At 43.4% G+C, this 16318-nt stretch overlaps 1 long non-coding RNA gene across 1 annotated transcript in view; it reads left to right on the top strand.

The window, feature by feature from the left end:
- LOC146434507 (uncharacterized) overlaps nt 1-16318 on the top strand; it is a 247945-nt gene that overhangs the window by 165385 nt on the left and 66242 nt on the right. The window contains exon 5 of the long non-coding RNA XR_014853417.1: nt 9552-9686. This is a non-coding gene — a long non-coding RNA (uncharacterized LOC146434507). The remainder of the gene's footprint in view (nt 1-9551; nt 9687-16318) is intronic.

Raw genomic sequence — 16318 nt, 5'->3', positions numbered from 1 at the left:
TCTTTGCTGGCATGTGCCCACTGGCCAACAGCAAGAGAACCTGCTCAAGCCCTGGACACAGGCAAAGCACTGGGGAGGTCCTACAACTCCCTGCATCCATCCCCTGGGCTAAACTAGCATAGTCACTTCTACCAACCAAGGTGTACACAAAAGCTTGTATTGTGAATGCATTGCAGTGGGCTGACCTGGACAAACAAGCCACTCAGGATTTGAGTTTTTCTTTATGAACATTCAGTCTGTCAGATATTTGCATCGCCAGCTGTCTGAATGACATCATGCATCCCATGCTAGAAAAGCTGATTCTGAGATGCCGAAAGATGAGGTGACAGGATGGCCAGTGCATTCCTGCTAAGACCTGCTGAATTCAGATTAGCCTTGGTGATTTCTTAATCTGGGCAATGTGTCCTCTGACAGTGTGACGGCCTGTTCCTCATCTCCCGCTCGGGAGAGCAGCTCCTCCGGCACCACTCATCACAATGGCTTGGAGACGGGAGAAAACCAGGCTGGGGAAGAATGTTGAAACCATTTCAAAAACCTCTGGAGAGAAAATGAGTAATATTTTGTTTTCCTGAATGGTTTCACTGAAATTTAGGGAAAATAATTGCAGTTGAAAGATCTCAGTTTTTGTTGTTCTCTTCTTTCTTTTCTATTTGTTTTCACACGCTTCCTTTTGAATGTCCTTCCTCCTTTTCATCTCCAGCCTCTTCTTTGTTGCCCTTTATCCCATAGTCCACCACAGAAAGGTGCAGAGACAGCAGAAAGGAAAGAACAAATACAATAAAGAAAAGATAAAAAACATTTCAAATTTCCTTTTCCAGATCCAGAGAAAACAGGTTTTTATTAACTTTCAGATCTTAATGATGGCATTCAGTGACCAAACATTAGCTGAAAAATATTCTAAGGAACTATGATTTTACTTACATTTGATTACCTAGCTACTTCTGGGGAATTCCATTTTATCCTTTTACATAGCCAAAGGATCTACCAAATTCATTTTGCTCTGGGGATTTCTCCCCTCTGCATATCCATTATAGCCTATCATGCTGAATGATCAGGAAACTCATGAAGAGCCTTTTGATGTCGCGTTTTTGGCCATCTTCCATAAGCTTATCCAGGGTACAGTCTCTTCCTATGTCCTCTTGTCTTTGAGGGTGTTTGTTAAAGTGTAATGGAGCTTCATGCACGAATATGTTCTTCTCACTGATTCTGTATATTCTGCAGTCCTGGTTACTTAAGAAAAAGTACTTGTATGGAAAGAGATGCACCAGAGGTGAAATAGCAGCCAAAGAATCTCTGTATCCTGAAGCAGAGGAAACACAGAACTTTGTGATACCTGGAGATTCTACTGAATAAACAAAACAAAACACTTTTAAAGCTACTCTCTGTGGCCCAGAGACAGAATCACTTTGACACTTACAGCAGAGCCGAGAATCACAAGCAGAGAGGCTGGTGACAGTCCCGTTGTGCCCATGGGGCAGTGCTAATGAGCATTTGGCAGTTGGAAGGCAAAAGAAAGATCTGTGTATGGCATGAGATGAGGTTGCTGGGCTGATGGCAGGACAGCGTCTAGCAGAAGAGGGATGGCTGAGGATGAATTAATAAGAATTACACTGTTTGGAGAGAGGTGTCCCTTTAAATCTGCGGATTTGGCCCTGCTTTTATATGTGTCTTCTAAGTTCCAAGCGAAAAAGGCTAACACCATTTTCTCTTTGAGAATAACCTGCAAGCTGAACATGCAGGATTGATGAGCATTTTCAAATGGTTCCAGGCAGGTAGGTAGGTGTTGTTCTTCATTCTGCCAGAATCAGAATGTACCTGAGTGCCTGCATTTCTGTCTGGTTTATCTTACCTTGAATCTATTCCAAATAAACTAGAACTGACAATTACACACATGGACTGTACACTTGAGACCCATTGGTGTACTTGTAAATCAGCCTAGGGGACTGAAATAAGTATCTTTGATTAATTTTAGTGGTAAAATGTCCAAATCCCTTACTCAGCCTTGCCGTGCTCACCTAGAAGTATCAACCATACTCCATATTGGTGGCCCTTCATATTTTTATTTCACAAAAAAATTTATCCATCTCTGTCTTCAGCCCATCATGTGTCAGATCTAAAAGAAATGGCCATTCCTTTCTGCAACAATATTTTCTTGGAACATCCCTGATGGTAAAAGGATTGTTATTGTAAGACTTGCCCTAATAGCCCAGGGCCTAGTCATTACATGAGTTTATTTCTCAAATGGCTGGTAATATTTGACTGCTGCAGAGCTGAGATAGAGCTATTGTGTGCACACAAATGTTGTGACAGCAAACAGACAATAATGACATGAAAGTGTCTTGGTGAGTACAGCTTGTTTCACTCCAGGGCACTTAGTGCCATGGTCTAGTTAGCATCGTGGTGTTTCATCAAAGATTGGACTCAATGATCTTGGAGGTCTTTTCCAACCTTAAAGATTCTGTGATACTATGCCAGGCAAAGAGCAGCTTGGAAGAAGTCATCATCTTTGGAGCAGCTCCTGTCTAGACGAGGTTCATGTTGCTCTGGCATGGGAACGATTGTTTGCCACCTGTGTGATGCACAAGTGTGTTCAGAGCTGCAGGAAGCAGACAGGAGGGGCTAGGAAAAAAGCTTTAAGGAAATCCCACCAAAAATGCCCCAGGCCAGGAATGCCTTTGCTTGTTTTCTTACTGCAAAGCAAATGTTTTAGAAGATATTTCTTCTGGTCTCATATATCAAGCATGACCATAATATATCCTCTCAAGTACTGACAGGATTTCCAGCTCTGAGAACTTCCACAGCAATGTCATCCTTAAAGATACAAAAAAAATAGCAAAAAAACTGTGGACATCATAAGATATCAGTGTGAGCAGCAAATCAATGTCACCTCTGCCCTTGCAGAGTGTTCTATGTCCCTTTGGATCAGAGCTGGTGAACGGCTACTGCCCTCTTTCTGTATTCAAATATGCAGCAAACCACTGTTAGATATTCCCATAATGAAATGTCTGTTTAAGTCTTTTGTTTGCTTTCCATTTTTCTATTGCTTGTTTCTTGTCCAGAATGTCCCATGTCTTATTAAGCAGAATTAGCTCTGCCAAAGTTCATATCCTCTGTTTCTCAGTTCCTGCACAATGTGACAAGTGTTGTTGCATAGCATTTTGTGGTGTGACCATCCCAACACAGGTAGAAGGACCCTCTCAAAGCTCCCTTCAATCCTTTGCCCCTCAGGAGGGATTCAAGCCCTCCCTGGTGCCAGTTCTGCCCTGAAACCTGTCAGTGTTGATTAATGAGGGTTAATGAGGGTAGTGAGGCCTTGGTGTGGGCAGAGAGGAGGGGCAGAGCTGTGCTATGCACTGTGTGCTCCATGGAAACCTCCCTCTGCTCAGCCAGCCCAGGAGACATCCCGAGGGCACTCCTGCCCTGCCCTGAGCTCGCAGCTCTCCCCTTCAGCACAGCCAGCTGCACATACCCTGAGGGAAGTGCTTGTGCTCCGGAGCAGTCCCTGTCAGCTACGAGGTGCCTGCTTGCTCCACCTGCTTGTAAGGTGAGACCTCACCCCTGTAAAAGAAGGGGCATTTGGCCTTACAGGTGTGTCTGAGGCTTGGGACCATAGCTGCAGGTTCCCCAAATTCGCAAGCTCTTAGGAGAGGTATCACCCACAAATGGGGTGTCAGAGGGGGCGTGCTCTGGATGCCCTTGGACCCCAAAGAGGTCATCTGATGTCCCTTTAAGGAAATAATGGTTCTAGTTAATGCAGATCAGGGACACAGGAAGAAGTTTCCTTGGGAAAGCAAAGTCAATTTAACCCAGCTTCCCCCATTCCTCCAAAGAGTGATTGCTCCCTCATCCTGCAGTGGGAATTTGCTTCTGAACAAAAAAAAAAGTTGGATTTTCTATGCAACAGACATCAAATGTAACTGCTGGGGGAGAAAGCAGGTGGAGAGATTAGACATGCCTGGTGCTGACAGATAGCATGTTTGTGCCTAATACGTTGGAGAAATTGTTCAGGAACAATTCAGCCATGTGAAAATGCGTCGCTTGTAATATTGCCAAGGTCAGAAAAACCTAAGGAGATCCGCTGAGTAAGTGCTGGTCCTGCAAGGAAAAACCATCTAGAGGCAGTGTGGTTGTGTTGCTGAGGCAATTTTCCATCAGGGTACCGTAGGGGTAGAGAGAGGAGCTCTTGCTGCTTTTCTCCATTCTTTCTGCTCACAATGAAAAGCCCTGTATCAAGGTCCAAACTTGTTCAAGCCCACTTGGCTTTCAGTTGAATGTAAAAAACCATAGTGATCCAGAAAGGTTCAAGAAACCTGTGTGAGCGAGTTGAGTCTCCTATGGGACCTCTTTTCATGCTGTCTTCTTTTCCTTCAGCTTTGTTCTGAAACTAATGAGGTTTAATAACCTGTTTCCTTCTCCCTCATCCAGGCCAGCTTGGGGAAGAGAGGGAACATGGCTCTTCCTACACATGAATATGCCCCTGCCTGGAAAGTCCCTCTGCAAACACAGAAGAGGTGCGTGAGCATTTTGGGGCAATCCTGGGGTGTGCCAAGTGCAGAGGAGACAGCAGATATTTTTATAGAAAAATGGCAGACAGGCAGGAATATATCTCCTCTGGAGTCCTCTGTTCCACTTCCCTAGAGGTGTAATATAAAAGACCAGTCCTATGTCTGCTTGGAGATTTAGGCTGAAGGGAAGTAATAGCCAGATGCTCTTCCCAGGCAACTAAGAAATGCCATGGGCTAGATCTCAGTCATGCCCTGGCCAAGTGAGCTGTGCACAGACAGCCAGCAGGCCTTAATTCTGTAAGCAGGAGGAAAGGAAGAGGAATGTTTTGGGTTGGTGCAGGCAATTTTCACAGTGCCGGCTCGGCACTCCATCACTCTCTTGGTAGCATCTGATGTTTGCAGGGAAGGTAGCTCTGGAGATTGTCTGAGGCTATGTGAAGAAGGGGTAAAAAAAGATGAACTAGCAAAAAGTTAATTAAAACTCTTCTGATTATGAGGTGGAATTTAATACTTTAAAAAATGCAGTGTGACACAGTGCAGCTCTGCAGCTGAATTAATCATGAATGAGGATAGTAATTTTTAATTTTTGTGTGCATGAGAAAAACACTCAACAGATTTGACAATTAGAGCAGGGTAACAGCATTGCATGGCACAATGTGAAGTAGTTTTTCCCAGTGGTTTTTGAGAGGGAGCTAAACAGATGTGCTCAAATATTTACAAGTGCACAATATTCACATGCTTTTCAAATGCTGACCCTGCTGATTCGCAAAAGTCTGCTTCAATCTGGAGACCAGCTATGGTGGTGACACAGGCTATTTATCATAGGTAACACAGCGGCACTGCCGCCAGCTCCCCATGTACCTGTGTGCACAGTTATCTCCTACTCTTCTGACACTGATACACCACCTCAGCGACTCACCTGGATCACCAATTTGTCCCAACACAGTCCTGGCAGCAAACTGGCCCCTGCTGGCTCAGCCCCAGTCTGTGGGATAGTAGTGGTTCCTAGGCCATACCACACCAAAGGAAAACAGGTTTGGTTTCAGCCACAGCTGTAAGAGTCAGGGTAACTCAGTTGAAGTGTCACAAGGGCAAAGCACTCCTGTAAGAGTCTAATATTACATGTTTACTCTGTGTAAATCAGCAGGTTTAGCCATCAATTATCTGCATCAAAGTGACCACCCAGAGGCCCAGAGTATTTGGCCTCGTCTGTCACTTAGCTGTCCCCTGTCATGCTTCAGTTAAGAGCTGAGAATGCCAGTTAACATTGTCCATATCACCAGCAGTGCAGGGTGTTTCGTTGCCTTGTTTTCTTCAAAAGGAGCCCAAAGAAAAGTCAGGTTTGTTCAGCACAAGCTGTAGTTGGGGAGGATTCAGGTAAGCCAGATGGCAGTGTCAGTGATGAATGGCACAGATACTGTAGGGCTATGCCTGGATATCCTAACTGGGAAAGATGAGGTCCACTGTACCTCACTGAAATATTGACTATTGCAGCAGTTGCTTTACACTGTTCAATTGGCTGTGTAATTACTTTCACAAATGAAACAGAAACAATGGTGCAAATATGTAAAATGTCACCTGGACTGAATTGTGGTTCAGATCCCCAGTGAAAATTAGTTTGGCAGCCTCCTCTCACTTCTAATCTGCTTGATTTCAGCCTGAACGCCTCCCTGCTCTCAAGCCTAGGTTGGTGCTGCAGGTCAGGCTTTAGATGTGGTGTGGGTGCTGCTGAGTGAGAAGCCCTGCTTATCTAGCTCAAACCAGGATAATTAGTGTCCCATTTTTTTCAAGCTCATCCCACTCGTTCCATGCTTTGTATACTTTTTGGTTTGTTGTGCCTGCTCTCCTGGGTTTCTTTACTTTGAAAGGCTAACATGCAGTGATACACTTCTCTCTTCAGCCACATTTCTTTTCCTTTAGCATTTAGCCCTGCAAATGTGATAGCCACTCACTTAGTGATGACAGATGAGAGAGCGAGGAGGTGACAGATCATCCACTTGCAGGTTTACAAGTCAACGGGTCCCGTCCATGCTGACTTCTCTTCAGTGACTTCAGTGTCACTGCAGAAAGTCAGATGAGCTGAACAACCTGCCCAGCTGTCCTCTCCCTCCATAGCCCCCATGCTCCTCAGACAGCAGTTATGGGAATTAGCCAGCTGGGGCTCTCCTCATTCCAAGGGGTCTCAGGCAATCTGTCTCACCCACCTTTCTTGTCACTGCACTCCTGGTGGGGCTGCTCTAATTTCTTTCTCTCCTTTTCCCATCTGAATGGGTTACTGATGCAGCAGCCTGTGTTAAGGAGTTGTGTGCAGCTGCTACACTTGAAGAAATGCACCAAGAGACGCTGCCATGGACCTGCAGACAGTAACTGCAGCTGCTGGGATGCATCTCATGGGTTTTCAGGAACAGAGGTTAATTCTCCCACTCTTGAGTGGGGAGACTGGTAAACTCTGCACTCTTGAGTCCCCGTGGAAAGTATGATTATTCTCATATTGTTTGCACCAGTGGGTGTGAAGAGCTCTCCCCAGTGTTAGCCAGTGCCTAGTCCTAGAGCCACTGAATGGCTTGGTTTTCTCTTCTTCTCACAATTTAGATTGGAGAGCTTTTATAAAGTACCAAATGAAAGATAACTCTGTTTCAACCACACTCTTGAAAGCCAATATGCCTTAAATGCCAGTTACTGTATGTCCTGAAAAGAATAGGCAGTTGTGAGTTAGCTGTCTTGGTTTTGGTTGACAGTGCCTCAAGTAGAAAATGAGATCTCTGCATTCATCCTGAGGAACAGACTAACCCAGGTTCCTATAGTACAATATCCACTCTCAGTGAGACTGGGAAGTGTATGTAACAATGAGAATCTGGATTGCCACAGCTGGAATCACCATCAGGCAGTCACAGAGAAACAGTATGTTCTGTCAGACAGGCTGGAGGAGCCCATGTTTCTCATCAGATAGATATAGTAGTGCCTTTTAATACTTTTTAATAGTTTACAAAATTATGATAAGCTCTGCAAGGCCATTTAAAATGGATAATCTTCAAGTGGTATTAAGGATTAAAATGGGTCTGCCTTGTATGCCTTAATGGGCCCCTCACAGACTGTTCAACATTATCAAAAGGTGATTTTAAGAGTTTGTAATAAATATGTTCCTTTGGGGAAGATTAGGAAACAGGGTGGGATTTGCCATCCTTCTGCTATCTCCAAATTGCTGTGCTTTAACTGAATTAATTACAGTGGGTCTGCCTTGAACTCCAGAGTGCCAGTTCACTTCTGATCTATTGCTCAGTAAAGAGGTTTGTCCTTCGGGGGAAATGTTTGCTTCAGGAGCCAGGGCTGTTTAGTATTTGATTATCAGCCTAGGAGAAATTAGTCAAATAAGGCTTCAGCTTCGTGAACAGTTATGTGCATGTTTAACCTTCCATTCCTGAGGAGTCCTTTAGATTTCAAAATGCAATGAGATAAAGTGTGTCTGCAGAAATCTTATGGGGACCATGGACTATGAGAGTTATTTATACACAAGCCAGAAGTGAATTATTTAGTTCAGAAGGTTTTCCTTGTGCAAAATATGCTTATCCTCTTCTAGTGTCCAACTTTGTTGCCAACCCAGCCTCTGTCCACACCACTTTCAAGGCTGGGACAGAAATTGCAGGGAGATTTGAGTATGAGTGAAACTGGATAAAATTACAGAAATTGCCCTCTCTAAGCATTAATTTGTCATTTCACACATTTCTGTATTGACAAAGTTCATTTCCTTGGGAACTAAGTTGTCAGAGTGGTACAAAACCTACAATGATAATCCTTCTCTGTCAGCCTTGTGGGGTTTCTCTTTATATATCAATTCCATTGTACATCAGTTAAAGGATTTAAAGTACGATTATGAAACTTGCCTGTTTCATAAAATGTTGAAGGTTGAACAATTTCTTGTGGAGCCCACCAGAAAACTTCTCATAACACCTACTGTCAGTGTCTTCCCAGCAATGTGATTCCTGCTATTTTTGTCTGCCTAAAATGAACACACTGGAATTTATTGATCTGTTGAAAATTAGCAGTTTAGGAGGACAAAGTGGTTTCTTATGGCTTTACCAAATCTATTTGATGTTTGCTGGTTTTGCAGCAGACTTTTATTCTGTTGGCTCCCCAGTCGCCTAAGCTCTGTGCTTTGAAGTCAGCATTCCCAGAGGTTTCATACTGACTGACTTTCCATTACTGTTCTTGCTGAGATACTGAGAACCCATTAAAAATGATATGGTCCATGTTTTCATGAGCCTTGAATGTGATTTGAAAGTCTCAGTTCAGACAGAGAGCTTTCAAAAGTCACAATAAACTTTGTATATCACCAAAGGGTTCTGTATAAATGCAAGCTTCCCACAGTGATGTGTGTGTGTGAGCCCAGAGAACTCCATATTTAGCTCCGGCCATCTTTCTTGACTGACAGGTTAAGTTATTGTCACCCAAACAGATCTTGTGCACAGGATGTTAATTGTCTTAATTTGCTTAACCATATGATTGCAATACCAACATGTAATACAAGAGTAAAAAAAAAAAGACAGTCATTTTTATTAATCCCAAAATATGATTATATGAGAAATTGTCATTTGTATATCCAATTCACACTGAATTCAAGCAAAATACATCACAAATAAAGCTTAGGGGCTTGAGAATGTATTGAATTGGTCTGGTGGTGGTTAATTCCAAGGAATAACTGAGGGAAGGGCAAAGAGGGCGTTCATGAGGGTGGAAACCTGCTAACCCCATGATGTGGTCTGTTGGTGTTGCCAGTTCACATGACAAGAGGAGCACATAATCAGGCTGGGCAACACCCCTGTCCCAGGTGTGGCTGTATTTGTTCTTTTTATTGTGACTACCTCCAAGTATGTGATTCTAGTTTAACTGTGCCTAATGATACACACTTCCTAAATTTCAGATTGTAGTTTTTGAGTTGGTGATTAGCACTTGAACTCTGACTCTGGGGTTAAACTCTGACTCAAGAAATTGAAGTGGGCAAATGCTTCTATTACCTTCTGCATTTCACACCCTTAATCCTATTTTTAGGCATCCTGGTGAATCAGACCTACTGAAGAAAATGCTAAAGCAGATATTTCACTTGGAGTACACAAATAATCCTACATCAACACTGGAAGGCCAGGACTTTTTAGATCTGAAAATATGCTCGAAAGCTCCAATGAGGTATGTACTGCTTTTACTTTTACCCTACAGGACCGTGGTATTCATGTATTTTTGCCTGCAAGACCATGCTGGGTGACTGAAAGCATGTGTGGAATCTGGAACATTTATGGTGCAAACATCATTTCAGCATTCTCCTACGCAAGAGATGATGAAACTTCCTAAGATGAGAGCCTATGTAAATATGTGTTATCCATCAGCTAGGCAAACAGATGAGGGACTGCTGTTTTTAGAAGCTCCAGATGATGGCCATGATCCTGTCATGTGATTATTGTGAGCACAGACATACATCTGCAGTGCAATTCTTGCTCTGTGGATCCACTGTAGGACTGGGGTCTAACTGCACCACCAGCAGTACCAGCTGTGATTCAGGAGAAATGAGCAAAGCCAAAAAAAACTGAACTTGTCACCCTAAAAGAGGAGGAGAGGCATCAGAAGAGCAAGAACCCTGCCATACATGCTGGGACAATACTTGTTCAGTCAAGCATCTTCTGGCTGTGTGGCCATAGCCTGCATGTCAGTGTGCAAATGCCCTGGCTCAATGCTAGCCCCTGCACATGCTAGCTGTCCTAAAACCCCTCTGACTGAGAGGTGGCCCTTCTACTGGGAAGAGAGTGTCCATTTCCTCCTGACCACTGAGGGTCACTTCAACAATCCTTCCAGAGTTATTTTGTCTGCAGAAAACATAGAGAGCAGCATATGCCAGTGCCAAGCCTGGCGATGTGGTCATAGAAAAGGAGGTGCTCTACTTCTGCATGGTAAATTCCCCCCACTCCAGGTAAACACAAAATAGAGTTGCTGCTCACAGCTGGCTATTAACAAACCTGTTCCTTTGCACAAGTACTACATATATGTGTGTATATGTATACATACATATATATCTGTGTAAAAGAATATAAAAAAGACTACACTCCATAAATTCCAATTTCTTCTCTATTCTTATTAATGCTTAATTCAAATTTTGACACCTAACACTTCTTCAGAGTTCCTGATTACAGAAATTAATTTACAGTTTGTTCCGAAAGCATATCAGCAAATGGACATCAATGCAGATAGACATTTGTTGCTCCAGCAGTGAGGTTAAACAGTTTGTGCTTTTGACTGCATCGTGCAAAATATATAAAGCTATTTGCTTGAGTTATTAATCCAGGATGCCCAGATATAATGTGATAGTAAAAGTTTTTTTTTCCCAAAAAAGAAAAATACATGCTCTGCTCAGTACCTCCTGCTGACTCTCTGCTCCAAGTGAATAAACATACAGCTGAATTCTCCCAGCCAGGTGCAATCCAGGAACAAACTGGCAGCATATCTTTGTGTCTGCTAATGTAAATTCTAACTCACAGAAGTGGCCCACCATTAGTTCTGCAGTCAAAATGCTTGCTCTATCTTGTCAAGAATCATGTTCCACAGAACATGCTACAAGCCAGAAAAATCACCTGGTTTAAATCTCTAAAGAATGAAGCACATGGTTTGCACTGATATACAAAGAAGTATCACATGCAAGACTGGTGTTTCAGGACTCAGACACCATAGATTAAATGGAAGCAAAAAAGGGAAATCTTGCATGAATTAGACAATAAATATTCTTAAAGACAACTTACAAAGACTAATGTCTACAGAAGCTTCAGCAATCGGAATTAGAAGAGTTTCGCTCGTCTGAAATAATCTGCTTCTCAGAACATGGGGACACATTCCCTCAGCCTGCAGCTGCTAAACTGTCCAGCAGGTCACTCTAGGGAAAATTGCATACTGAATTTGAATATTTGTCCTGTTCTTCTGTGACCCAAGTATAGTTCTGTGTCTCTTTCTCTACTCAGAAAGAACATGAAACACAGTTATCTCAATAGCTCAGTTTATACTGCATATATAGAACATGGGCTCTTGACTGTAAAGTGCCTACTTGGATTTGAATAAATCAACTTTGTCTTGGTATGGTAATAAGGAAAAGGACGGATAACAAAAGATATGGTCATATACCTAAGGCTAAGAGAAGTTGAATATATGAAAAGTCTTTCACAGGACTCAGCTCTCACAGAACAAAGTAAAAATCATGGAACCTCATGGTTAATCATTGTAATGGAATACTGACAGTTGCCACTGGCTGAGAAAGAATTCAGACATTTCAGAGCCCCTGATGCACTTTGATCCTTTGGATGTTAAGCTCTGAAGCAGTGATGAGTTTGGCAAATTGATGACAAAACCCCATTCTTATTCAAATGCTACTTTAGCTGCTAGCTTTTCATTCAAGAAAGGGTTTTGTTGACAGCAAAATAATTTTCTTAGAAAAACACTAAACAAGAAGATGACAAATGCTGTTGTGAATGTTCACACAACTCCAGGAGCAATCGACCATGATTATTCAGACAGGGCTCCTGCAGGAATGGACAGGACTAAAATCTTGAAATTTAGCAAGAATAAAGTCCTCGATAAGGAGCAGCTCTTACAGTTGCTCCAGAGAAAATCTAGTTTCATCAGTGGGATTCATGCTCATTTGGAATTGACCATGTGCAGTAGAACATCTTGTCTGTATGTATGCAATTAAGAGATGCACACTGAATAGTTGCCATGCAGTTAGTGTAACATATGCTCCAGTACTTCCAGACGTGACTACTGAAGTTGGTAGCAAAATCCTGATGTCTTCAACAAGGCCTCAATTTTAGTCAGATAAAAACTGCTACGTGTGAAAGCAGCTGGGGATCTTTCTCTTCACTGAAAAAAATGTGAGAAAGAGAAGAGGAATCCATACTGAGGCACTGACTGAAAGGCTGGAAAGGCTAAAAGCACTGGCTTGTAGCATTCAGGAGATAGAATGATATTGCTACCCAGTCTGTAATCTGCTGTTTACTTTCTGGCAAATGCTTTTACATTTCTTGCACTTTGCCTGATGCATCTCAATAAGAAATCCTCAGCCTGACCCTTACTAAAGGCATCAGGGCATTCCTCCTTAGCTTCCATAATAATTGAGGTACTGTGCTTAACATTTAAATCTCAGGGCCATATGTACTATACTGTCTGGAAGAAAAAAGGCTGGATCACTGCACTGGACCACTGTCACAACATCTTGGTTTCAAGGACTGAAGCTCACTGCTGGCCTGTGTGATACAGGGCAGTAAAAGGCTGCACACCAATGAGGCAGTGATCGGAGGAGAAGCAATCTTAGTCCTAACACCAGTTGTGTATCTCAAGCCTCCTTCTGTCTATTGTGCCAAAATCCAGAGCTGAACTCTGCAAATCACATATATTTCCCCAGTGACCTGCCATGAATGCTGGCTCCAAACAACCCCCACTGGAACTGTGTGTGGTTCCCCACTTGAACTGGCTGATGTGAGCCCATCTCTCATCATGACAAGCCCAGCAGGTGATGCACAGGTTCATCTGGTGCTCCAGTTTGTCACCAACTCTCCAGCTCTGCAGACAGCAGGACTGTGCTGAAGCTTTAGACAAGGAAAACAATTTCAGGCAAGATAAGAACAGACTAGGGTTTTTACCCAACCAGAATTTATTTATGTGAGGCTTCTAAAAGTTCAGTAGTTTTAACTCCACTGCTGTGTGCTTTACTGCTGTTTTCTGGAATCAGGAGAGGAAGTAACAAATTAGCACAAGGGAAAGCATTCTTGCAGCAACATCATGGTGGGAAAAAAGGTCATGAACTTCTGGAAATTCACCCAAAACCATTCCTCTGATCCTCCAGGATTTTTTAATCTATGTTCCAGATTCCAGAGGTCTATAATGCAACAAGTTTTGGATAGGTCTGCCCAATTCTGATGCCAAATTTGAATAGGGATTTTTGATGCTCTCTCCTGTCTGGTATCCTTTTCCCAGGTCCAGGATTTGGAACATTTTCCTTCCCACTTTGAACTTGGAATCTCCCACTTTTAGTAAAACCTGATGAGCTGGGGCCATGGTGGGGACATAGGCTGGACACCATACTCAGAAAAGCCACCTGCTGTGGCCAGGAACTCTCTGAATCTCAGAGGGTGCTGCCCTGCTGGCTCCACAGCCCTTTCCTTTTCCTCTGTGAATGCCATCCAAGAAAGTAGGTCTGTGCACCAGCTCTTTAACTCCTCCTTAAACTCCAGGACCAAATTGCCTGCTCTGGACCCAGAGCTGCATTCTCCAGAACTAATCTGAACACCTGGATTTGAAAGTCCAAAGTTAACAGTGTTTAAAAGCAGGTCAGATTCTGTGAAACCACCGTAGCCAGCAGGCAATTCAAGTGCTAATCTTCAGCCTAGGCCATGGATTTGTGTGTGTCATGAAAGTGAACATAAACACACCACACACCCCTCAACCCGAAGGAGGGTTATGGGGAACAGTGGCTGGCTTCTTTTCCACACAGCAGTGAAACATCTCTGCAAGGTCATGGACAGCATTCCAGCTCATCAACACCACAGATAAACACACTTCCTTCCCAAAGAGCATATGAAAACAGCTGTTCAGCATTACAGTGCATAGCAAATGATTTCTTGTCTCATCAAAGGCAGTTGTTCTTGGATAATGCAAAGGTAGTGGTCTGAGAAGCACCCAGCACCTGCACTGAGCTACGCTGCTTGGAGAGGAAGCTTGAGCAGGGGAAAAGCAGTGATTTGCCAGACTCATTGGTTTGCATCTGACATTTATTAAGATGCTTTTGTGAATTAAGTGGAGGGGAAAAAGGTGTTTAATGACCAGACTTCTGAGGCAGGCAGCATGTCAAATATTTCTCCAGTGATCTTAGAGTAACTCATTTCACTTTCCTTGCTTCAAACATATTGGTAGGGCTCAACTTCCTGAGGTTTGGTGCAGTATGGACCTGTTCAGGGGGGCACAGCCACAGGCTAGGGTGCAGGAAGGGTCTGTGGAGAGCACACCAACAACAGGGAGCATCTCAGGAGGGGGAAGTGACTCAGGGGCTGCAACGCCATGGAAAACCAGACATGCTAACATGTGGAAGGAGAACAAGATAGGACCAAGGACCTGGCCTGGGCAGGGGACAGAGGTGGGGTCAGCCAGGGCCCTGACTGGAGGACCAGAGATGGACTGGGACATGTGGGTCCTTCACTTGCTCTGCACTAACCTATAAAGCAGACAGCTCTGCATTTCTCCAGTCTCATGGTCAAAGTCATACAGACAAGGCAACCCGCACTGTGCACGCCTGCTGAGGAAGCAGCACACCAGGCCCTGCGGGGCCTCCTGGCAGGAGGCAGGAAAACATGCACAAAAAATGTATTGTAGCACTGTCCTTGTCCTTTCTTTAGTTGTAAAGCTACGCAGGATAGCGTTTGTTTATCAGCCTAGGTTTGCATGTGTGAATTGAGTGCAGACTCGCTGTTTAAAAGCCCCCATAGTGGGCAATCTTTCTAAGGCCACATTAAAACCAGGATTTTGCTGTATTGGGACAACTAACAATTGGTGGAAATGCTTTAGAACAGACAGAACTCAGAGAAATACATAACTTAATTCCTCCAAACTGAAGGCAGCCATCCACCCCCCCACCCCCAAATGTTTCTGTTAAGATACTGTTTACACAGATTTAATCAGTTGTGTCACTGGGGCACAGCAAAAACAGCAATGTGACCTGCTGAGATTTAGCACCAGATTGTGATTTGCAATCAAGGCACCAAGAGTCACTGAAGTGCATAGCTCCTGCCCCAATTACTAATTAATCAGACCCAAAGAGGTCTCTATAAAAGGCATAGCAGTCAGCTGCAAACCCTATACATTCAGAGGGCTTCTCTATCCTTTATGTGGGAAAGGTGACCTGTGAAGCTTTGCATCCTGCAGTTAAGAGCTGGTCAGAGAAGAAAGCAAACTTCTAATTTGGGGCTTTGCCAGTGGATGTGGCATCTTATCTTGGGGCTGTGCAAGGCCTGTCACCCATGGAAGAGGATTGAGGGGAGCAAGGCAAGGGCTTGGCAGTGTTTGCTTGTTGAGCTCTTCCTGGGTTTACAGAATTTGAGGCTTTAAAAGCTGTACTGTGGGTATCCAGCTGGGCTGGAGGTGAGCAGTGCTGCTCCCCAGGGGCTGATGGAGATGCTCCTGCACACATTTTTCAGCAATCCCCAGCTTCTTTCCAGGGGTTAGAGAGTTTTCTGATGCCACTGACTCTGCTGGTGAGTTGGGCTCAGTGGGCTCTGAAAAGCATCTCAAAGAGTGCCTCAATCATTCCTCAATATATCTTTCAAGGTAAAAGAGGTAATTCTGACACTACAAAAAATAGAGAAGGAATGATAAAAGTATGAGCTAGATTCTCCCATTTGATGTTTTTGCTCACTTTATTGCATTTCATCTCATTACTTTTATGGTGAGACCAAACCTTCCTGATGTTAATAGCCCAAAATAGAAACCCACAATTTTTAATACATGCCTTTAGATAAAACCACAAGATATTGTGAAAACAGACAGTGCAGTGTGTCATTAAAGAGAGTTATTTAAGTATAAATATTCTATTTTCTATTTTTTTAAGAGCTGTGTCTGTATTTTAGGAGATTATATAGATTTATTTTTTGAGGGCTAGAAATAACAGGGTAAAATCTTGCCGGTAGTATTTTTCTAGTCACTTTGTCAAATGCACGACTGTGCACATCACATAGGGGAGAGAAAAAGCCTTCCCTCTTCTCACCCCTCGGCAACATAACAGGGAACAGAACTGCACA

The sequence above is a fragment of the Lichenostomus cassidix genome, chromosome 7 (assembly GCF_008360975.1).
Source record: "Lichenostomus cassidix isolate B80296 chromosome 7, HeHo_3.0, whole genome shotgun sequence".
NCBI classification, from domain to species: Eukaryota; Metazoa; Chordata; class Aves; order Passeriformes; family Meliphagidae; genus Lichenostomus; species Lichenostomus cassidix.
This window is presented reverse-complemented; position numbering and strand designations above follow the sequence as displayed.